This window comes from Falco rusticolus, chromosome Z, assembly GCF_015220075.1.
Source record: "Falco rusticolus isolate bFalRus1 chromosome Z, bFalRus1.pri, whole genome shotgun sequence".
NCBI lineage: Eukaryota > Metazoa > Chordata > Aves > Falconiformes > Falconidae > Falco > Falco rusticolus.
The window spans coordinates 74715451-74739400 of record NC_051210.1 but is presented as its reverse complement, the minus strand read 5'-3'; the positions used below and the strand labels follow the sequence as shown (position 1 = coordinate 74739400).

General features: G+C 43.8%; 1 protein-coding gene across 1 annotated transcript in view; it reads right to left on the bottom strand.

The window, feature by feature from the left end:
• The window catches only part of FAM219A (family with sequence similarity 219 member A), a 102995-nt gene that overhangs the window by 57085 nt on the left and 21960 nt on the right, over positions 1–23950 (bottom strand).

Sequence of the window (23950 nt, the reverse complement as noted above, 5' to 3'; positions counted from 1 at the left end):
ATGCCAGCCACATTCCCAGCTGTCCCTCAAGAGCATCTGAAGATACTTAGTGCTGCTGTGTTTCATGTAGCAGAGCAGGCTGAGCAAAGACCAGAGCATATCTTAAATACTGAGGTAAACGGGGTTTGGCAGGAGCTGTCTGAAATAAAGGCAAGCAGACACCATTTAGTGGCACAAGGAGAGCGTTTTTAAAGGAGAATTTGTTTCCCCTTTGTGCTTCCTGCAATGCAACTGGTCTTCATTCTGCTCCAGCTTGCCTCCTTGGCCTCCCATTGACAGCACCAGAAAGAGATATCAGGCCAGACAGCTTCCGCCTCACTTCTCCTTTGAAGGCAGCCCATTTATCAGCCAAAATCAAGCCATCTGTCCCTGGCCCCCTTGAAGGAGCTGCAGCAGATTGCAGAGCACGGGAGAAAGCACTGCCTGAGGTGGGAAGAGGAGGTCGAAGGAGCTTACTGCACGCACAAGAAGCCAAACTACATCTCTGGCTGAGCTGGGAAGGGATATGAAAAGTGACCACAACATCAGTGCTTCCTGGGACAGGCTCAGGCACATGCATACTGCTGTCGCTCTTTATCCAGCTCCCTCCGGGCTGCTGCTCCTTCTGCTGCAGAGACACAGGCCAGCCCCAAAGGCCTGTGCCAGGGCTCCCGAAGGCCCTGCTGGAAGGCAGACTGCTGTGAGCCATGGAGGGTGTTGCCTGCTTTGCTCCTTGAGTGTGACTGCCCAAATGTTTGTATATCACCAGTTTTTTTCATTTGCCAAATGTCTACTCTTTGGGCTGAAATTTTGCACTCTGGATGTTTCTCTCAGCTCGATATGAAATATATATATTTAAATATAACTTTACACACACACACACATAAATATATAAATATACATATTTTTTGTTGGAGTGAGGTGCTAGGAACACATTTGGTCACCCTGAATCCTCCCCTCTATGTGTTATCCCTCTCAGCATCTGCAGTCCAAGGACAGTCTGATGAGGGCAGAGGACTGGCAGGAGACAAATAGGGAGGGAATGTAGGGTCTGCTAGGAGGACCAGAGGCAACTGTAAAAGGTGATGGGAGGACTGGATGGGTAACCAGGAATGGAAGCAGAAGTGGCTGAATGATGTTCCTAGAAGACAAGGAAGAGACAGGACAGGCACAGCAAAAGGCAGTGAGGGTCAAGAGCAGCAGAGGACATAGCTGTCAGACATCTGTGATAACATGCACCTTGATGCTCTGCCAGGGCTTGCACACATGAAGGACAACAACCAACCAATGCTGTTACTTTCCCCAGCTGGTCCCAGACTACATTTGAGTGAAGGCCCAAAAACCTTCTTGCAGTGAAGGTATTTAGGAACCTGACTGTCTCTGTGGCCTGAACTCAGCTAAGGCTGGTGACACGGAGCAATGAGCTCAGATGTCCGAGAGCCATGCTGGTGCTACTTGTGCTAGGCCATGATGCGGTTTCCTTATAGTCCATTTTCCTCTGTTAAAAATGCAGGGAACCGACATTAGAAAAAAACAGCAGGGCTGTTTTGCCAAGGTCTTAAATACAGATACTGCAGCCTAATTTGAGCCCCTGCAACCTATGTGCTACAAAAGTCTTTAATGACATACTCATGCAAACCCTTTCCTTTCATAATTCAGGAGTCAGCATGGACTACACAGGACACGAATCAGGGCTACACAAGGAAGAAACAGAATCCCAAGTATGTGATTTCTTGCAGAAGCTGCAAGCCATGTAGGGAAGGAGGAACAGAAGGGAAGATGATCTTGTGGTTATAAAACGTGGGGCTGTCCTAGAGAACTGGGACCTTTATGCTCTTACATGAAATGTGCCAAGTCTCTAAAACCAGTTTTCCTGCAAAAGGCCACTAGAAAGGTCTCACTCCTCTGCTGGGCTCCTGGATCAGAGCCCTGCAGTATGATACGATGACTGCTTACAAACACTACCAAACTGCACTTTGAGTAGGTGAAAAGGTAATAATCAGGAGGAGGGGAAAATCATCAGGTGATAGATATGTTGCACTGAAAACCCCAAATGATCTTCTGGCCTTAATCAGTCTCTGTCTCAAGCTTTTATCTGTCCAGCCACAAGATCATGAGAGCGAAGGAAGGGATTTTGAAAGGACTAGGGGGATCTGGTAAAGCTCTCTAATCCATTCACTCACATAACAGTAGGGCTTCAGAGATGAAGAAAGACTTTGTGAAATGTTCAGATGCTATCTGTTGAGCCAAACACTAAACAGCCCACATAATTACTTACTTGGCTGTCAGCAGAATGTTAGTTTTATGCCTTTCTTCATCTTGTGTGTGTGTGTGGCTCTACCATGTCTTGCTGTACCCAGCAGACCTAACCTTCTCCCTGACACACTGGTGTGTCTTGCAACCCTATTCACAACCCTGCCAGTTCCCTTGCCAGCATCACACCGTTGCCTGCACTGCCACTCTCCACTGAGAGCTGGGACAGTGGGAACACTTGGTGAAGTAGGAGCAAGGGACCTACCATAACAACAGAGTAGAAGCCCCATTCTTTAGAATCACAGGACCATAGAATCGTTTGGGTTGGAAAAGACCTTTAAGATTATTAAGTCCAACTGCTAACCGAACACTGCCAAGTCCACCACTAAACCATGTCCCTAACCACCACATCTACACGGCTTTTAAATACCTACAGGGACGGTGACTCAATCCTTCCCCAGGCAGCCTGTTCCAATGCTCCACCGCTCTTTCAGTGACAAAATTTTTCCTAATATCCAATCCAAACCTCCCCTCGAGCAACTTGAGGCCATCTCCTCTTGTTCTATCACCCTGTCACCTGGGAGAAGAGACTGACACCCCCTGCCTACACCCTCCTGTCAGGCAGCTGCAGGGAGCCACAAGGTGCCCCGGAGCCTCCTCCTCTCCAGGCTGACCCCCCCCAGTTCCCCCAGCCGCTCCCCACCAGCCTTGTGCCCCAGCCCCGGCACCAGCCCCCTGCCCGTCTCTGGACACGCTGCAGCCCCTCTGCGTCCCCCTGGCAGTGAGGGGCCCAACCTGAACACAGGAGTCGAGGGGCGGCCTCGCCAGTGCCCAGTGCAGGGGGACAGCACTGCCCTGGCCCTGCTGGCCACGCTGTTCCCGGCACCAGCCAGGATGCTGCTGGCCTCCTTGGCCACCTGGGCACACGGGGGGCTCATGCCCAGCCGGCTGCCGACCAGCCCCCCCAGGCCCTTTCCCCCCAGGCAGTTCCCAGCCCCCTGCCCCCAGCCCGCAGCGCTGCGGGGGCTGGTGTGACCCACGGGCAGGACCCGGCACTGAGCCTGGTTGACCCTCACACAACTGGCCTGGGCCCATCGCTCCAGCCTGCCCAGACCCCCCTGCAGAGCCTCCTGCCCTCCTGCAGATCAACGCTCCCCCCAGCTGGGGGTCATCTGTGAACTTGGTGAGGGTGTGCTAGATCCCCTCGTCCAGATCACTGATAAAGATACGGAACAGGACTGGCCCCAGCACCGAGCCCTGGGGAACACCACCTGTGACCGGCCACCAGCTGGATGTAGCTCCATTCCCCACCACTCTCTGGGCTCAGCCACCCAGCCAGCTGGTTACCCAGCAAAGATGCACCCCTCCAAGCCATGAGTGGCCAGTGTCTCCAGGAGAATGCTGTGGAAAGGGTATCAAAGGCTTTACCAATGTCTATAGACTATCCATAGTCTTTCCCTCATCTGCTAAGCAGGTCATCTTGTCATAGAAGGAGATCAGATTAGTTGAGCAGGACCTGTCTTTCATAAACCCATCCTGACTGGTCCTGGTCATCTGGTTGTCCTTTACATCATTCCATGATGGCACAATCTTGCCTTGATCTTACCAACAGCCTGTGCTCATTCACCCCAAGTGAAGTAAGAAATCTCTTTCAGGATGACCTGCCACTTGGGAAAGTTCCCTTTCAAGCCCCTAGGACTGCCAGAGTTGCTGAAAAAAGAATGTCTATTCCTTCTCACCCTGTTTATTTTTCATTTGGCATAGATCCCTGCATCCTCCTTATCCATTAACTGGTATCTTGTGCCAGCAGGTCCACAAGCTGTAGGAATGGATTCCCATCCCAGCATCTCCCACCCACTCTACTGACTCAGCTTTGGGATCAGTGTCTTTCAGTCCCACTAAGTTCTTAACATCTTGTGTTTTGGAGTAGGAGTTCAGGTATCTATTACCCCTTCTCTCTTTTTTCTGCTTCCTTGATTATTTTCCTCCTCAGCATGCTTCCTACTATTTGGTTCTTCAAGAAGAAACAATCTCACTATTTCCACTGTTTCTTTATTCCTTATTACAGACCCTCAAACTCTTGCTGATTCCACAATCTCCTTTTTAGGATGAGTGATCAGAAACACATACCATGTCCGAGGCAATGTATTAGTGATCTAGAATGGCTTCACAGGTTTTTGTCTTCATTTTAATCTACCTGAACTTTTGTGTGCTTTTTTGTCTCTGTCACCACGTGGCAAAGATGGCTTCATTCATGTTCCCTGTAGAGACACTAAATTCTTTTTCCCTGTTTCTCAGCCTTCCCACTCTCCTTTTCACCTTTCACAGTATTCTTGCAAGAGACGTCTGAATCATTATCCCCTATCTTATATTTGGGAGAACGGAGATGCAGAGAAGTGAAGCTGCTTAACACAAGAGCAGGACAGCTGGGTACTCCTCTAGGGCTCTGTCCCCTGCGACAAGAGTATCTTCATAAATACATTTCTGCTGAATTCATTTGACAGCACGCACCAGAAAGCAGTAAGTACTGATATCATGGTTCCAACTACACTGCAGGGGAAAAAAGTGGTCAGGAGCTGCAGTTCCAGGACTATATCACAGTCCTGAAAAGTGGTCCCTTCCTGCAAACATTTGGTATTAAGCAGAAAATTACACAAACAAATCACAAGTGTCACAGGCCAGACCATTCCCCAGACATCTTAAAGGTTGGTCTCAGTATACAGGCTTGTTTCTTCATCTATCGTATTCCCTTTCCAGGAAGATGTTCTTCCAGAATTGCCTTGTGAATGGCTTCAGGCTCTTTGCTCAGTTATTTTTCTCAGGAACTCCTTTTTCATTATCATCCAAACTACTGTACTTCAAATAGAGCTCCCCAACATTTAAGTTGTCACACATCCCTGTTCAATGTAAAGAGTTGCCTCTCTACCAGTCTGTCATATCTGACAATTTTTTCTCCCTGTGATTCTCGTTCATATAAGAAGCTTGCAAGAACAGCACACATGATCTTAAAAAGCAAATTAAAAAACGCACAACTTTCCTGCTAAGGTACCTTCTCAATTTTAAGTTTGGAGGCTAGGTCCACATTTGTGTCAGTTTCTTCTGCTGCGTATAGCAGCATATACATTTCTATGCACACTATATGCTAGAGAAGAGTTAACAAAATGTAAGAAAGGTATCTTCTGCAAGGGTTTCAATTTGGTTTGATTTTTTTTTTTCAGTTTGCTACAATGGGAAGCATTAAGGAGATCTCTTATTACCACTGAAGCCTTTTAGCTTAATGAAGATGGCTTAGACAATACATTCAGATACAGGGAAGATGGCTCACATAAAGTTTCTGCAAGAAAGATCTCTTGAGACAGGTTCTACCTCTTGGTCTTCACAGCTTTCAATTAACACTGTGGGTGGGCACAGAAACACTTTCAGCTCATTATTCTCTTTTCAGACACTGGTGGACATAAGATATTTAGCTGAAACAGCCCTTTGTAGATCTTTCAAATTCCACTATCATTAAGAAGACAGGAATGGGAAAGAGATACTGTTTTCCTTACCTATTATTTCCATTTTCTGCAGGGTAGAAGCAGCTCTGTGCATTAATTTAAGGTTTGCAACATCTGTGCTGCTGGAAAAAGCTATCTGAAATGTAAATCTTCAGAGCAATGATAGATTGAAGCTGAACTCGGGCACTTGACTTATGGAGGCAGAAATCATGAACGTTACTGGCTCAAATATGCAAAAGCTTCCCAATGAAATATAAAATGGTAAATAAATTAAATGGTCTCTCTGGGTGACCATTCTCATTATCTGGCTATACAAGATAATGAGAGAAAATTGAAGAAAGCTTGTCATTAGCTGTTAAGTGAAGGCACTTTCAGAAAGTGCTGCTTAAACCTTGAAAGACTCTTTCCAACCGCAACCTAATGTGTATGTTAGAACTGTATTAAAGCAGTCTCATTAGGTTCCTGCCTCCAGCACCACAGCCCAGAGACAGCTTCTGATGCTTTAGATGAAATTCGTGTTTTAAAAAGCTGATCTACATAAAGTCTAACCCTTGGGCACATCTTCAGCATACTTTGTGGCATACAGATCTATCTAAACTGACACTCCTATTGTACAAACACAAGATACCTAAGTGTATTGTAATGACCTTCAAAGGAGGCAGCAGAGTCCTAACCTGTTATGATGTATAAACACATGATGCACTGATGACACAAATTGTAATGATTAGCCTGTAAGCTAAGTGCAGCTACCTCAGGACACGATTTGAGGTTTGCATGCTCTCTACTGCTCTTTCACATACCTTCCTTAGCTCTTACCATCTTCCTCTCCTTATTCCCGTATCTTTTATTTTCACTTACTAATGGGAGGTTATTAGCCTCAAACAGGGTCTCCTGTCAAGGCGGTAATTTCTAGGTGAGATATCTCACTTCCCATGAAGCAGCCAGCCTCTACCCTACTTGTAACCTCTGCTCTAATCTGACAAAACTTGGAGGCTTTCAATTTACTTTAAACTGATTACATTTCCATTTAAACTCTTCTCATTATTTCTTGAAGTAAAAATCTATCTTGTACCTAATTTACGTCCAAAGTAATTGTTTTCAATCCAAGTTACAGGACCATCTATTGTATCTGGAAATCGAGCATCATCACAAGAGCTTGTGTAAAGTGCCTGCAGAACCATAGTTTTTGAGAGGTCTGATGTGGGGTCTTCCCAAGACAGCACAGAGATGGCCTGAGCCTGAGAACAGGGTCACAGAAACAGAAACAGGGTCATAGCCAGAAAACACCCAAAACGACTCAAATGGTTCATCTATGCCACAGATCAACAATTTATTTGCAATCTGTGTTTCACCCACTTTGCACAGCCAGTAGGACAATAACTTATGCCAAGAATGACATTAAGACTGCATTATGTTTCATCAAAGGATATCTGGTCTACATCCACCCTGTCTCTATGGTTTTTATGCTTCCATTTCTGCAGTATTTGCAAACATTTGAAGCAGAGCAATAGTCAACAATGAGTATACACCTGTGCTTACACAAGGAAATCTAATTCACATGAATTTCCCACCTCAGTCATTTCAGAATTATTAAGAAGCTGTGAACTATTTCCTGTTTGCAGGAAAGCTAATAGACTTTAACACAGCAAAATTAAATCATTCTGTTCTTACACCATGTAAAATCCCTGCAGAATTGCTTTGAGCAGAAAGGGATATTAAATTGCACAAACAGTACAGTTTAGGGCCATTTACTGCAACTGCTCCAAGGGCTTTTTGGATATAACTACTCCCTCAGCTATAATGTGGCAGAGTTCAGGGAATTTGTGACTGCTTTAGAAGTTTCCAAAATCATCTGTACGGCTGAACTCCAGTTTGAGCTGCTAGTTCTCAGGTCCAGCTTTTATATCAAGTAAATTGTGAAGGTACCTGCCTCCTGCTATCATGCCCATGATAATCCTGAGGTGCTGACAGTGATCCATGCACAGAGACAATGTGTGGCATCTCAATTATACAGGCGCCACACCAAACGTACTTTCATTTACAACCATGCCCAGCACCTTGAACTCTACACTCCGGCTCATCCTGCATAAACATTTTGGTAATTGTGCCCTATTTCCATCACACTGGTGGGCATCCAATTGTATTAACATGTCATGTTCTAAATCCAGAAATGAAAAGTACATCAAGTAGAACAGGAGCTAGTATTGTGGTTCACACAGAGCCAAGACGTATCTCACAAAAGCATAGCTGTGTGGAGAACACAGATGCTGAAGTTGTATTCTCCCATCACTTCAGTTTAACTCCTCACTGTCTCTGCTCCCTGCTGCATCCAGCAACAGCTGTACTGTATGGCTTTTCTTGAAGAACACCATTTCCCAAAGGCCTCCAGAAATAGCTTAGGTCTTGTACCATCAATACATTTACAGGAGGCAATTATCAAAGTGAAGATGTCTTCTCATGGGAGAAGCAGCCAGGTCACTAACAATCAAGTGAACAGGGTTTCTCATCGAGCCCGTAGAAAGAGGACCTCCTGCTCCTTCTGTCAGCATGACTCCTTGGGACTTCTACCTGAAGATGATCAATAGAAAGAAGAGTTTGGAAAACCACTTCCCAGTCACATCCCCACAGACAGCACGAACTAACAGAGGCAGGTGAACACTAAACAGCCTACGATAATGGCTTGAATCACGACTTCAGCTGTTCTGATGAGCCTCTTACTACCAACACAATACATTCCCCTTTCAACTGCAATCAGCTGCCAGGCTGACAAGTCATTCACCCAGAAATTGTGACATTTGCTCGCAGTACGCTTTTGCATTTCTTCCACCACTCACAACAGCATAGTTCAGCTGGCAGCCCAGGCTGGCGTGATGCTTTTTCCTTGAAAGAGGGTGGATATGGCTTTTCTGGTAGCATAGACTGCCTTATCATCTGATTGTCTCCTCAAAGCTGTGGTGCTCACCAGCCCAGACAGCCTGAGCAGCTGGTGCAGTCCCTGGAGGGACAGAGTGAAGTTGGGATCACACCACTCGTTGCACACGCATGCAGCCCAGTGCTAACTGCTGGAGCCCCGACGACATCAACTGGCCCTCAAAGGCAGGACCCAGCTCTGTGAAGAAACTGCAGCTGGGCCACACTGACTCATGGATTCTGCTGGCACAGCAAAGGAAGGGGGCTGGTGTATGTCATGTCATATTCAAGATGACTGTCACAAAAACACCACAGGTGAAAAAAATAAGACTCTAAGCATGAGACTCCTATATTTGTTTAAGTCTGAGGTGAGTAAGTGTCCACATATCTCTGCAGTGTGAAGACTCATCCTTGCTTCAGGAACAGGAGTTTAAATGTTATCTGAGCAAGCTTGGTATTTTATATGCAAACTGTTATGCAGTCCAAGCATCTCTCCTTTTTAATAAACTCTCCTCACTTGAGGCAACGGAGGGAAGAAAGTTTCAAGGTCTACAACAAGTGTCTTCGTCACAACTGCACTCAGTATCTCCCTTGAAAAACCATTTCCAAGGAACTTTACATTTCCGTTCAGGTCTCTCTGGCTGAACATGCTGCACCAGCGCTGTGATTTAAGAAAAAAGGTGATGCTGTTGTTCTCTTGTTTTAAAAGAAAAATTTTAAAGGGAAAAGGGGCAAGACTTCAATGCAGAATTACTGACGCAACACTATACTTACACTGCAATGAAAACAGGAAAGTCTGTCTTAAGCCCTGTCAAGGTATCAGGATTTAAGAACAACAAACAAGCCACACCAGGATGGAAGAGGCTGCTTTCATCCCACCCAGTGCAAGAGCCATCTGTTAAGAAATTTACTTAGGTTGTTGGAGTAACAATTCCACAGCTGTTCTTTGTGAAGTGAATATAAAGTACAAATATAAAAGAATTGTGTTTCAGAAATGGTTAAAGAGACTCTATTTCTTTTTGCTGCATTAAAAAAAAAGAAAAAAGAAAAAAAGATGGGAGATGCCACTGGCAAACTCCTCTCCTTTTTCAGGACAAAACAGGAAAGCATATCACTTTAATCCAAAACACACCAGTGGTCTTTTACATTTTATAACCCAAGGAATTTCTTTTAACACATATTCTATCCCATAACAGATCATCTGACAATTGTACTAAGGTATTGATCCCTGTCGCTAAGTGTACCTCCCAAACAAACTACAGATACATTCAGAACTGAAGACCCTGAATATTACGTGTTGTCTGCAGACAGAGGTGGAAGTAAGCAAAATGAAGCATAAGGATCTCCAGCCTCTTCCCTAGCTAAAAAAAACCACTTATTTACAGCTACCCTTTTTAGTCAAGTGAAAGCTCCTCTACTGTTTCTGTTTATTTTAAATACTAGGACAAACCTCATGCAACCTGGCACCTATTCAAACCCTGCAGGAGGACAAGATGTCAGTTTTAATGTCCTGTGCCCAAGCCAACTAACATAATTACTGAAGACCCTACTCAAATCATGTCCAACGGCATCTGAAATGCTTTTGGCTCCCAGTGCAGTGAGCAGATGAAGAAGAGTCTGTATGCAGACTGCTGGCTCCAGCTGTCAATCCCAGCTAGTGCCATGACTTTTTCAGGAGCTATGACATGACGGCTTTAGACAGTGAGTAGCCTGAATTGTTCACTGCCCTCTTGAACCTAGATGCACGTGGTCCCAACTCCTACCCGCTCCTGTGTAGCTTTAGCTCATTTCTTCCCAAGCCAGCTGTGACACTGCCACTCCTGCTTCTCCATGAACACTGAGATGAATCAGTGATAGCTGAATGTGTGCACCACTGCCTTTCATTAATACAGTCAGCAAAGCATTTTCATAAAACAGCAAACCTGGACCACCAGGATGCAACTCTCTATAAGGAATTAAAATCAAAGCACAACCGTGCAACACACAAACTCTAAATTACAATCACTATTATGCTCCCTGTACAGAAATCTACATATATATATATTTTTTTTTTTTATCCTGCATGTACTAAAACCATGACTGAAACTAATTAAATGTAGCCCTTTCAGGAATGTTGCCTAATAGATCTTGGTATGGCAAAGATAAATCACTTTCCATTTAAACTAGACTAATGGAATGTTAAAAAAATAATAAAAATAGAAGAATGTAATAATGACTAATTTTTTCAAAAACGTAAACTGGTTTGCTTTTAAGCGACTGTTCACTCAACTTTATGGACTCACAGAACATTATTGGATGTGTAGCCTGTGCAGCACTACAAACTGCAAAGATCAGGGATGCTGCTCCAGGCTAATAGTGTAATTTTCCACTGGATGGTTTTTACTTACAATTCACCTATTGTATCTGGAAGTCTAATTGTAGCCAAGTACATTTTTGGGTTGTTCAAGGTAGAATCAAGAATTAAATAGCTTAGAAAGGTAGCTTTAACTTCAAAATTACAAGCAATTCAACTTTTTAACTACAAACACTGGCTGTTTGAGGTGCTTCTCCCTAACATGTTTATAAGTTCCCTATTTTTATCCTTACCTTTCAGTGTGTTGTAAAAATAAATTATGACAAGCCGCAGAGTGACTTACAGAAACAATAATAAACAGGGGATAGAGAAACTACACAGGAGTCTGGATAAACCTGAGACAGCAGAGTATCTGGATGTTCATAAGCAAAGTGCCTTCCCATAGGAGTGAGGATGGATGAGGAATGTCTGCATTTGATTCCCAGGAGGCCCATTAAACACAAGGTGACAACAAAACTCAGTCCCTGTTTCCCCACATACGAGATGTGAATAGGTTTGTAAGTAGATTTCAGCGGCACATGCAAATGATGTGCATTGGTCGCCACCATCCCAGTGTAACCTGGCAGCTACTATCCGCTGGAACTGCTAGAGGTGCTCCTCCAGCCATGCCAGGGTCCCAATTAATCCTAACACTCCAGACCCTTCAGCCCTGCTAGCAGCTCCTAGGAAAAGTGACTGACAGCAGTCTGTAGTGCTTGGTGCAAGGCAGGCCATCCTGAAGAGCCATGCAGTCCCTCCAAGTTAAACATTAATATGTGAAAACAGATGTCTTGCTAGTGAGGAACAGCAAGTTCACCATCCTGGGGGACTGCCAACACTGCTCTCCTTTCCAGCTGGTGTGGTGAGATCAAGAGTTAGGCTAGTAAAAGGTGCGTTTCATAAATAATTTTTCATATGGGCTCTGGTACAGCAGAATTTGGTCTTCATGAAAATCTGTGCGTTTCTGTCCAAATGGCTTTGTAATGAATGACACTTGGTTATTGTCTTTGCTGGACTGGACTGGGCAGTTCAAATGTGAAAGGTTTTCTACCATTCTCAGACTCCATAATTTGTCTCATTGAAGAGGACTATGAAAACCATGCTAGGGAAGCTTGAATTTAAGAGGCCCTGAGAGTCAGTTGTTTCAAGATTAGTGGAAGTGTCATAAATAGGTGGTTGAATTAAAAGATTAGTTTAATTTTATAGCATTTAAGACTTAACCTTTTTCTACTGTTGCCCCTGAACTGGATGTTAAGGAACAGTGCTGAGCAGCAAGCATTTCTGATTACTGTAGTTTCTGCCCTGTATCAATGCAAGTTATTTCTTCTTTAAAACATACAAGACTATGATTGCCATTCTAGAATATTCAAGCAAGCACCACACATGAATGAATGCTTCTAAGGATTCTCTCTCCCTCTTCCCCTGAAAGCATGGTCTGGATGTCGCTACAAGCATCCTGAATGACATGGGTGATACAGATAAACGCTCCTTGAGGCCACGTATCATGACTATCCTGTGAACAATTGTAAAAAGGAGGTCAAATCTACTAAAAAAAGAAAGCAGAGCTGGACATAAATACAAGACCAGACACCACCTCTTCTGGGAAGTTCTGTGTGGCTACCGAAAACTTCTGCTGCATCCCTACAAGCCGTACCAACAACCAACATCCTCCTGTCCCTGCTGCACGTGGTTGCCAGCCAGCCACACACAGCACGGGGAGCACAGCTCTGGGTGCCAGCAGTACGTGGGTCACCCTGGTCAGGCTGCAGAAAAGTTCAGTGAGTGTAAGGGCATGGCTTGAGAGGTTTTCCTTTTCTATTGCTGCAATTTTTTGGGTGTTCTGTATGGCTGTTTTCTGTTTTACAGCTACTATCGAGAGAGAGATTTCCATCTTAAGATGCAACACAAGATTGCAGACCACAGTCTACTCCCAGTCCACCAAGGAAACCTGAAGAAAAGCCTTTTCTTTTAATGGCACTGCTTGAGTTTTACCTTAGCGTAACACCCCACTTCCCTGTTAAGCACTCTCATCACTGTCAAAACAAAATTACGAGACAGAATGTAACATCTAAGATTAAATTCACTTTCTGTACATAAGAACATGAATGTCTCCCCACAATCAACATTTTAAAAGGTATGTTTGCATTTAGCATCTTTTGTATTAAATTCCCATTAGGCTGCCTAGCTAGGTGATCTGTTTCAACACACAGAATACTGAAGAAACGACAAGAGTGAGCTATCTTGGTTCCTATGCTTTAGAAGTGAGAAATCCCGCATCCTAAAACTGTATTTACATTTATTACAGGGAAGAAAGGAAACTTCTGACTTTGCAGCCCAAGGAAACATTAGCTCTAGCCTAAGGAATCAAGCTACGAATTGGGCGATTTGATAAATTCTGTGACTCTGTTGATTAGGAGTGTTTAACTGGAGATTACTATCAAACATACTACTGCCTGTCCCACTAAACAGGCTGCAGAAGATAGACAAGCTGGAGAAAAAGTGAAGATGCCCAGGGCTTTTGCACAGAGCAGTGTTGTCATCTCTTCCTCCTGCAGTGTCTATGTCCACAGCGTTGCCTTGATGCAAAGCATTCCAGATCTCATTCTCTCAACTACAAGGGCTATAAAAAATAATACTTTTATCTATTATAAAATACTCTCTTGGTATAGCATGACTGTGTGATGAAACCATGTCCCATATGCCTTGCTGTGTTCGTATCTGCTTTAACACAGCTCTGCCCACAGCAAGTACCGATAAGTGTATGCAGAGAAGTGAGATCCACCTACCAAACAGAGGTGCATAGATCACACCTTAGGCTTAGATACACAATACTCATACACAGAACAGGAACTGAGTGGCGATCCATTCATTACCTGTGCAGTGTGTTAGACTAACTAGCATTTCCCCGGTAACACTTGGCAGAGAGAAGGATTTGCTTTATTACATCCAGACAGCACAATTGGCTCTCAGTGTTTCAACTCACTCGAATGTGATGAGTTTCTTTTGTGTTACCAGCTGGCCATGGTCTAAGGATCACCACCTCTCTGCCATACAAATCACTTGTCCCAAGTGTCATGTCCCAAGATAGGTGTTTCTGTTCCGAAGCTATTTATTCGATACAGCTGTCAGGTTTAAACCTTTCTACAAGATCCCTTAAAGCAGGAGCAGCTGTCTCTGAAGTGACCTTCTTCAGTAGTTAGTGCTGCCTTGCACATCAGCTAACATGGGGGCAGTTTTATGTCTGCAGTGCTGTTGTCCTCCTTTCCATCCAAGGCTCCAACATTCTTTCCACCTCCAGACTGCCCATGGTGCTGCATCATCACACCAGCAGCTCACAGCTCATCAGGAAAAAGAAATGGAGTTTTCTGAGGGCCTTATTCACGTTCTCCCTTTAAAAAATGTCAGTGTAAAATAGTTGCAGATAATACGGTTGTGCTAGCAGACTTCAGTCAATGGGGAGGAAAGGGTAACTAAGCCATTCAAGAGTTAAAATCATGTCATTGAGCCTATGGAAAGTGTTTTAGGGACATCATAATACTCTGGCCATAACGACTGGCAACAGATACCTAGTCATGTCAACTGCAGCCATTTACAGATGTTTACAGAGAACTAATTTTCCTTTAGGCCTGCACTATCTTTAATAGGATTCCCAGGCCTAAGGTATTGTGTAAGAAATGCAGGGAAGAGAAATGGAAATCTAGAGATGAACTAATTTTAGAATCAACGACATGCTGTTTCCTTGCAGCTGGTGAGTGACCTTTGCATTATTCTCAGCTAGCAGGAAATTCCAGTCTACATTATAAACAAAATATTGTTGACTCTTCCAACAGCACTTGCTTTAAAGATTTTCTTGCACACACAGTCCTCAGTAATTTTCCAGTCACTTCTTCACACTGCTCATCTCAAAGCACCTCAATCAGTGCAGTGGTTTGCAACAGTGGTAACTGCCATGTAGCTGCTCTCTCAAATTAAATGCTCTGCTTAAAAAAAGAGTTGTATACAGGAATGGGGAAAGTGGGCTTCTTCACCATTCATAGCTACACCACAACAAACATTTCCAGATGGCCACTGCTACAAGACAGTTGGTTTCAACCAGGGATTCACCCCAAATTTTCTGAGATTATTTTAGCAATGGAGGATTTCATGGATGATTAGATGAAGACAAATGGGGTGCCATTTGTTGCAGACATACAGTTCTCATTAAGCTCAATAACAGTGGTACACAGACGTGACTGGATTTCCAGATTTTGGCTGCAACCTGCTGAAATATGAATTCAAGCTTCAGATTGTTTTCAGTCACAACCAAGCATTTAAAAAGGAAGCTGCAGTGCAGCGACAAATCACCGTCTTCAAAACTTAATTGGAAAAAGGTTCTAAATTACTTTTATAGAAATATTCTTCTGGTCTTGTTTCATACTACAGAAAGCATGTCTGCGCAAGGTACTGAAGTGTTCTCCATTTGAGTAGGGAAGTCCTATCCCAGCTAACTGAAAGTGGTGTCAATGATCCTGCCCACACAGTGCCTTCCCCAAGCTCTGCCCCACACACCCAAGGTGTACTGCTCTCTCCAGTACTGGCTGCGTTTCTGCAGAAAGGAAAACAGATATCACTGTAAGAAGCACTGAACGAATTTCTACAGTTTCTCCAGGCAACTGAACTGAAGTTTTATGGGTACTTAACTAGAAACAAACAAGTGGAATTTAGCACAGCATCCAGTAATTCAATGGGCTTTCTAGCAGATAGCAGGGAACATTGTTTGGATGCTGGAAAGTCAGTCCAGGTTGCATGTAAGCATTCCCATCTGATAGCGGATGCAGGTCCATGTTTTGGTTCCATGCACAATTTCTAGTCACCCTCATCTCATTTGGGAACATCAAGCATCACCCTTCATGCCTTAGCCACCCTCTTCCAAACACAGGCGGGTGGCTCCAAATGTTTCCATGCTCTTCTGTGGCCTGTTGCACCTCAGCTAGCTGCTGACTCACAGCATGCCTTACCGTGATTGCAAGGGTGCATTCCCTTCCCTCCCTCTTTTTCTGGCAGAGAAGAATCACAGGCTGGTGAGATTTGCAGGGACCTCGAGAGGTCATCTGGTCCAATCCTCCAGCATGGCCACCTAAAGCCAGATGGCCAGAACCACAAGACAGCTTCTGAATACCCGCAGTGACAGACTCCACCTGTATGAGAAACCTATGCCCATGCTCCATCAGGAAAGACTGTATTTCTGTTGCCTCCCACTACCTGCATCCATCTCCAAGGGATGAGGAAACCTGGGCAGACAAGCGAGTGCTGCTACGCTGTGCTGAAGTGGACAGTTGCCTTGCAGAGGTCACTGGTGAAAATTTCTGCAGCAGTGTTAAGCACAGGAATCCTGGCTTACACTACGTCTGAGGTACTCAAATCCCATAAGCATACAACTCCTCTTTTTTCGTTAGACGACATTTAACCAGCTAGGGAAAACAGTCAATTAAACATTTCCCTGCAGGTCATAACCATAGCTAGAAATTCTTAATTAACAAGTTAAAACTCATTTACAAAAAGTTTATTAATATTTTTAGGACTGGGACACTCAGCTTGCCAATCAGAAAATAGTTTGAAACACTGCATGGGAGTCACTGCATCAGAAGGCCAGCAGATTTTGACTCCTTCCCTTTTGTATTCATCTCAGCTCACAAATAGCAAGTTTCAGAAGCATGCCTCTAACCCTCAGTGGTTTTTTTTTAAATAATTAAATGAGCTTTTAAAGCTGTAGTTTATCATTGGTTTTGGAAACTATATCAAGTTGTCTGCTGTCCAAGACAGTGATTTGAAAGTTTTGACTCATTTAAGGGCCAGTGGCTCCAAGTGATTATCAAAATGCAAGGGCAATTAGACTAAAAAACCCTGACTTGTCAAGTTGCCAGTTCCTTCCATAAGATTAACCCTAGTGCCTTAATATTGTAAGGCATTGATGAAAGACGACAGAGCTTTTCACCTTTATGCCCTGGTTTAAATTGTACATTTTATTAGCAGTCACTTATGCAGGCCATTACAAAAAGTAACAGCAGCCCAGGACCCCATCCCAAACAGACAGATGACCACACCTGCTGGAAAAGCAAACTTGCGATGTGGAAGTGGTAAAGCCCTGACCCCTCTGCTTCCGCATGGGAGGCAACACAATGCTGTCCTCTGTCCGCAGATGGACAGGACTTCTGCAGCTCCTTGTGTTCTGCCCGCCAGCAGCACAGCAAGCACCGACATTCTGGGTACTTCTGTCAGGGTGGAGAAAAGGATAGTGAGCAGTGTAACTTAATAAAGCCAGCCCTGTTTTACTCTGCTGACTAATTAGCAGCTATCATTTATCAAAAAATGACAAATCAAAAAACCACAGGGGAGAAGACAATGGAAAATCTCTCTTGTTCACAATCCAAACAGCATGGCTTCAAAGATATAACGGTCCTCCTTTCCAGCAAAGAAACCAACTGGAAGATCCAACTCAGATACTTTTATTTTCTGCAGGTACTGACTAAATGAGGTTCCACCATACTGAAAAGCAGGACCACTTCAGCAGGAATCCTGACGTCTTTTAATTCCAGCAGCAGCTGTGGCAGACAATGCAACGTCTCTCCCCATCTTTTGTCCCAGCTCTGAGATACCAGGTGCATAAGTAGTTTCTTGAGCCCTATATGAGCTCCAAAATTGCTACTCCACCTATCCAGCACTCTGTCACATGGAAAACCTGTATCCGAGTTTCCTGAAGCTTGTGCCCGTTTCTGAAGGTCAGACAGGTGTGCAATCATGGAGAAGGGGGAAACTGGTTTCTCAGACAACGTACTGTCCTCAAGCACTGTCCTCTCCCCTCTCAGTTTCCCACCATCCTCAGCCAGCTCAGAGGATACTGCCCCACTGGCTATGCAAAGCCAGCAAGAAGGACCCCAGGAGGATGATTACCAAAACTAACATTTCACAGCCCCATCTGAACAGAACAAGATAAGCCCCCCCTACAATGCAGCATTAGAGAGCAGAGCTCTGAAATCTATGATAATGGGAGAAAAGACACATCCACCGTGACCCTTCCTTCCTTCCTTCCCTGTTTGAATGAAACAAGCAATTAGTGGTCAGCAAAACCACCCCTAGAGCTGCACACTGGTGGTTGAAACGGGAAAGGGCTGGAAGAAACGCCCTGGGCTGTGCAGAGAGAACAGCTTGTCTCTACAGTGGCAAGCACAGCACTGTGCTTCCCTGCAGAAGTGACTGAGCAAGTAAAGCTCAGTGTGCCAGGGCTCAACCTATCCGCACCAGATGTGGTGGAGTGACTTTTTTTAGCCCACAGCACCACCGTTTCTGCTGACCACCAGCATCTGACCCACCCCTGACTTGACTACTGCTTTCACAGGCTTTCTGCAGGCCAGAACCATTTAGGGCTTCCTTGTTATCCACCGTATGAAAAACCATGTTTGCACCAAGTTGCCAGGGCATGAAACATGCTGAGATCATTACCCAGCACTGCTGTGAGCAGCAGATGGTTTGCACTGAGTCTGGCTGGTAGGCTCCTAGTTGTACCGGTCCCTGCCCATGCCAGGTGAGGGGCCTGAGGAGAGACTGCTCTCAAAGACAGGCTGCCAAGGAACCAGTCTCCCATGGGACACACACAGGCTAGCAAAGTCAGGTGGCAATAACTTTGTGCAAGGGTACAGTCATTGCACTTTGCCCCAGAACATCAGAGCTCCAGAAAGGAACAAATTTTTATTTTTACTTAATTTTGAAATTAAGTCATACAAGCAAAAGAAGGAACTCTGCTAATGAATATGGAGCACAGCAGGATCTGAATGGCTATATTCTGTTATGATATGATGGACAGCTAATTCATTTAAAGGGTCTGAAACACTAGTGCAGGTTTCTCCAACACAGTGGTTCTCCCAAACTCGTCTTCCATTCAATCTAAGTGCAGGCGAGGGAAAAGCCAGCACTATTGTAATTGAGGTTTTCACAGAACAATTTAATCCATTACTTAGGGTTTTTCCCACCCCCCCCACCTTCTGCCTGAAGGAAATCATAGTCTATCATTGAAACAAAACAAAAAAACCCCCAACCAATATACAGAGGAACACTGCGCTACTGGGGACAATAGGAGATGCATCAGAGAACCGGGAACAAAGAAGCTGAAGCACACAGTGGAAGGAATAAGCTTACAGCCTCAAAACCAAGACAGAATTTAACACAACATGATGCACAGAGGGGCCCTTCTGAATCATTTCACACAGTCCTGACTTCAAGTGCTGTGCTACCATGTGGCCAAAGTTCACCCTTTGTTAACATGTTTTGTACTTTACAGGTTGTTACTCTGATAGTTGTTAGATTATACTGATCCACAGCCAGTTTTTCTTACCCCAAAATCAACCCTTCTGATTTCCTTCTAAAAGTTACAGGCTGTTACCTGACCAGGAACACTAATGAATCTTTCTCACAAAAAGATTTATTTATTTTGCCCTTTAACTACCCCCTCCCCAGCTTACTGCGATATCCCTCCTAGATACTGTGATACCTAGATACTCTGAGGAAGCAGAAAGCATCACTGATCCAGTGAGAGCCAGGAGTGCATGGCCCAGTTTGCAGGCAGCTGCCACACAGACCCCAGCCTTCCTGAAATCTGTCTGTCCTTCCCACAGTGGGGCACTTGTTTAAGTCTCTTCTACCCTGCTGTTTTTCAGTGAACCTGAAACAGAGCTTTAAAATTGGCTTGTATCAGCCAGCAAAAACATGTCAGGGGAAAATGGACAGACTCCCAGTCACATAAGCCTCCTGTCCTTCTGCAACCAAACTACATTATGGAGGCAGGCTCTGCACTTCTGTAATTACCTTGACACCTGTTCACGTTTCTATGTGCTGCTGAAAATAGCTGTCATCTTCTTGGGTGCCAGAGGTGCTTCGAAGCAGCACTTTCCACAGCTAAGAAGTGGGGTCAATCAATGGCATTTGTCACCTGCATTTTAACCAAGGTGATGAAATATGTAATAGCTTTTACCTCTAGAGATTGGAACAATATTTAAGAGTGAAACATAGTGAACTTTTGTGCACATGCCTCAAACTGGAAGAAATTAGAGGTTTCCCAGGGTCACCTTTCTTTCTGCACACACACAGAGCCCCAAGACACAGTCTCTGCATTAAAATCCTTTTCTACTCACCCAAAGCTATAAACATGCAAGTTTTTCATTTCTAATTAGACTCATTCAACACAGATGTGTTCCTTCCAAACCTGCTCAAGTATTTAAGAGTCAGCCAACATGGTATTCCAGTCCTGCAGAGAAATTAAAACATGGCTCCACATCTGGAAACCAATTCTAAAAACATCATTGCAGGATTCAAAGTTAGCAAATCTCAATGGCCCAGATCAAACACATTTAAGTTCTTTAGGAACATTTTCCTGGTCAGCAGTGTGCAACCCTGTGGCAGGATCCTTTCCCTCACCTAGAACTGAAGTGTTGAATGCTTTTAAGGACTCACAACCATATTCTGCCAAACAGAATTTATGTCAGAGACTGCATGATTTGGCCTGCACCGCTTTCATCACAAGTGATGCTGCATGAAGCAGCATGATGATCTTATGAGCCCATCCAGTTTGGGACTGATCTGCTCTTATAAAAAGAACATCTTCCTACCAAGGCAGGTGAGAGCTAACCCAGCCAGCAAACATGGAAGAATAACACCACCACCAAGACAAGACCACTCTTTGGTTAAAGCTTTGGGAAGCCAAAGTCACCCTGTCTACTTTAGAGATCCAGCTCTTCATGCTCAGGTTTTTTTCCTTACCTGCTCTGTACCCTAACCACTTCAAAGTTTTTCAGTCTTACAGAGAACAAAACCCAGCAAGGAAGCTTCACGTCTTCAAGTAAACCAGCTTTTCAATCAGAATTGTTGGTGGCAAAAATTTATTGACACACTGAAGGCCACAGAGAAGTAGGAGGCTTCTTGAAAGAATGTGCCTGCCCTATGCAGAATTGTGTCCCTTTGCCTCCAGTTCCACATAGGGCACTGTATTGTGTTTATGGTGATGCTAATGGAAGGATTTTCAGTCCTCAGACTTCCCAAGAAATCTAGCCTATTCTTCCAGCACTACAGTTAGTGAGGACTGATGTACTTTATGCCTCAAGATTAAGACCAAAGCTATTGAATGAAGACACTGCATAATAACATAATGATTGTTAGTCCATGGTCAGCCTTTTCTAAGAGGAAAGTTTATTCTTTTTGCAGTGATTCCATGAGCAGACATTCTTCTGTGGTGAGAGAACACACACTTGTATTAGAACTGTTGAGTCTTTATCAATAAGCTTTACAGACCAGCAACTAGCACAAATAAGCATTTATTAATGAGAACAACAGAAAGTCAACCAACAGAACATGTTAAAACAAGGCTACATAAAGTTTTACAGAACATTAGAGCAGAGACCAGGCTGTGTGGAGATCATGAAGACAAAGGGCTTTACCGGGTTAGAATGACCTGGTACACAGAACTGGTAGGGAAAAACATACCTTTGCTCCTGCCAGTATATTCTTTGCAGTACAGGTTGTTTTAATTGCCTTGAATTCCAAGGTAAAGATAGCAGGATGAGTTTAAGTGATTTATACCCTTATTAACATCAGTGACTTAAAAATAAAATCATCCAGCATGGAACATAAATTTAAGTCACTGACTAACTTTCCATTTATACATTAATTTTTACTCTGATGACTGGTGTTTCCATTTTTCCAACAAGGTTAATTTTCAATTTGCCACTAAATCCAGTCTTACATCATAGTTACTATTTTTGCTACTGGTAACAATCTGCATACAAAAAGTAATCACCCATCAATATGTTCATCCAGTTCTGGTGTCATGATAAATTAATATGATTTCCCTCCCCCCAAATTCCTACTCTTCTGTTGAAACCACATTTGAATAGAAATTGGAGGTCAAGTATACAAGTTGAATTTTTAAAAAGCAATGAAAAGGCTTAAGAACACTGCACATCTAAGATTATAAATGCACATTTTGAAGCAATGTGTTGCAAAATTGATCATATTTCTGACCACAGGTGCAACAAGATTTCAGAACAAACAGGTCTCTGTCTCAGACCTCTTCCACAACTTGAAGAAAGCTTTCTTCCCTTTTTCGAACTCCCAAATTATTTCTCAGCTGTGACATTATTATTCAACTAGTTCAGCTTAATAACCTGAAAAAAATCTCTATGTCCCTGAACAATTACCAAAGAAGCTGGGTTTCATACATCAGACCTAGGCACCAAGTGTTCAGATTGTGACTTTTCCAGTTTGCTAGATTTACTGCGAAGCATTAATATCATGTGTTCTTCTGAATGTTTTATTTATACAGTAGCAAGTTTCTTTCACACAGATTAATTCTGAAATAAATATGTCTTGAATTGCTGAAATAGCTGATTACTTATTTCAAATAGAATTCAATTACATTAGTGAAATGCCTGGCAATTCCATGTGATTACCTGTTATCACCTGACAGACATCACTGGGTTGAGGCTGCAACAGTAAGCAATAATATCATAATCTAAATTTCTCCAGCAAAGCACCTCTTCACAAGTTCCCTTCCACTATACCCCCAAGCATCTCCCTCTTTCTTTCTTCTTAAAAAGTGCACGTAGTAACCATTACATTCCCTACTTTTGCAGTAACATTCCTAGAAACTCTTTAAACTTGGATAGAAAAGTTTCTCTACTTAGAGGTCTCTTTCACACAGGACCTCTTGCTTGCTTGAAAGAAGGAAAGTTGAATGGTATCAGAGAACAGGTGGACAACTAACCAGGCATCTCCGAAGCCTTGCTGTTTGTCTCCAGGGTGCAGAAACACGTCTTTCTTGTTCTGCTCCCTTCCAGCAGCAGAAAGCAGTACTGCTTATTTACAGAAGCAAAGATGAGAATACTCCATATGCAGCCTTGAGTATTTATAGGAAAAACAACACTCTCCACTTCTGAATTCTGTTCTGCTGATGACCAGGTGTTGAGGAGTGCCCTGCAAATAAGCAGGTATCCCAAAACCAGAGTCATTAATGCTTTAAGTGATTACCTGAGTGCTTTACCTCCCCATGAATGTATTGACAAGAATTTCTCAAAGCACTGTTTAAAATAAGGTGACCAAAAAAGCTGGATGTTGTTCAAACATAAAGGTATTTTTAAGCTGCAATTGCTTTTGGTCTCTGATGTGTTGATTCCTATACCCGTACTGTGAAGGAGATGACCTTGGCTGTGCAACCTACTTTACAGGAGCAGGAACACAAGAGAGATCAAGCAGAAGACAGAAGCCTCTCCCCCTGTAAATTCTGGAAATGGAGGTAAAGTTGGGCTGATTTATTCAGAAAGAGGCTTGTGCTGAGGACCACTGCAGTCATCAGCCACAGATAAAAGCACACTCCCAATGCATATACCAAAATGTTACATTAAATATTCCCTGGAAAAGCTCCCTCCATTCCACTAGGTTTTGGTGGCAGGTTTGCATTTCAGAAAGTCTGATCTTGGAAAAGATTCAACTTTCAAGGGTTGTGCCTTCCATCAGAAGCCTTGTTAGAGGTCACTGGCCTCTGGCATTTCTTCATCAGCCTATTGCTGCCTAATTACAGCTTAATTGTTATTTTCATGGCAGAAATCCCATCCCACTGAACACCTGACAAGCCTGTGGCTCCCTCTTTCTTCTGTGTTTGGGGCTGATGGATGGGTGGCTGCTTTGAAGTTCTCCAGGGACTCTTTTCCTTTGCTCTGCTACAACTTGTCATAGATGCAACAGCCTGCATCACGTCTCAGGTGGTCCCATGACTTCTGTGCTGGTGCCTGCTGTCACCCCCTTGCCAACAGCTACACCTTGTCACACAAAAAAACCCTTACAAACCTCTGAAGGGAACTTGCAAGCCATGTTTCCTTAGCTGCTTCATCTGCAGTCTCTTGCAGGTGCGCACAAAGCTTGGTGACTCTCACACCATGGACCGAAACCTGCAATTGCA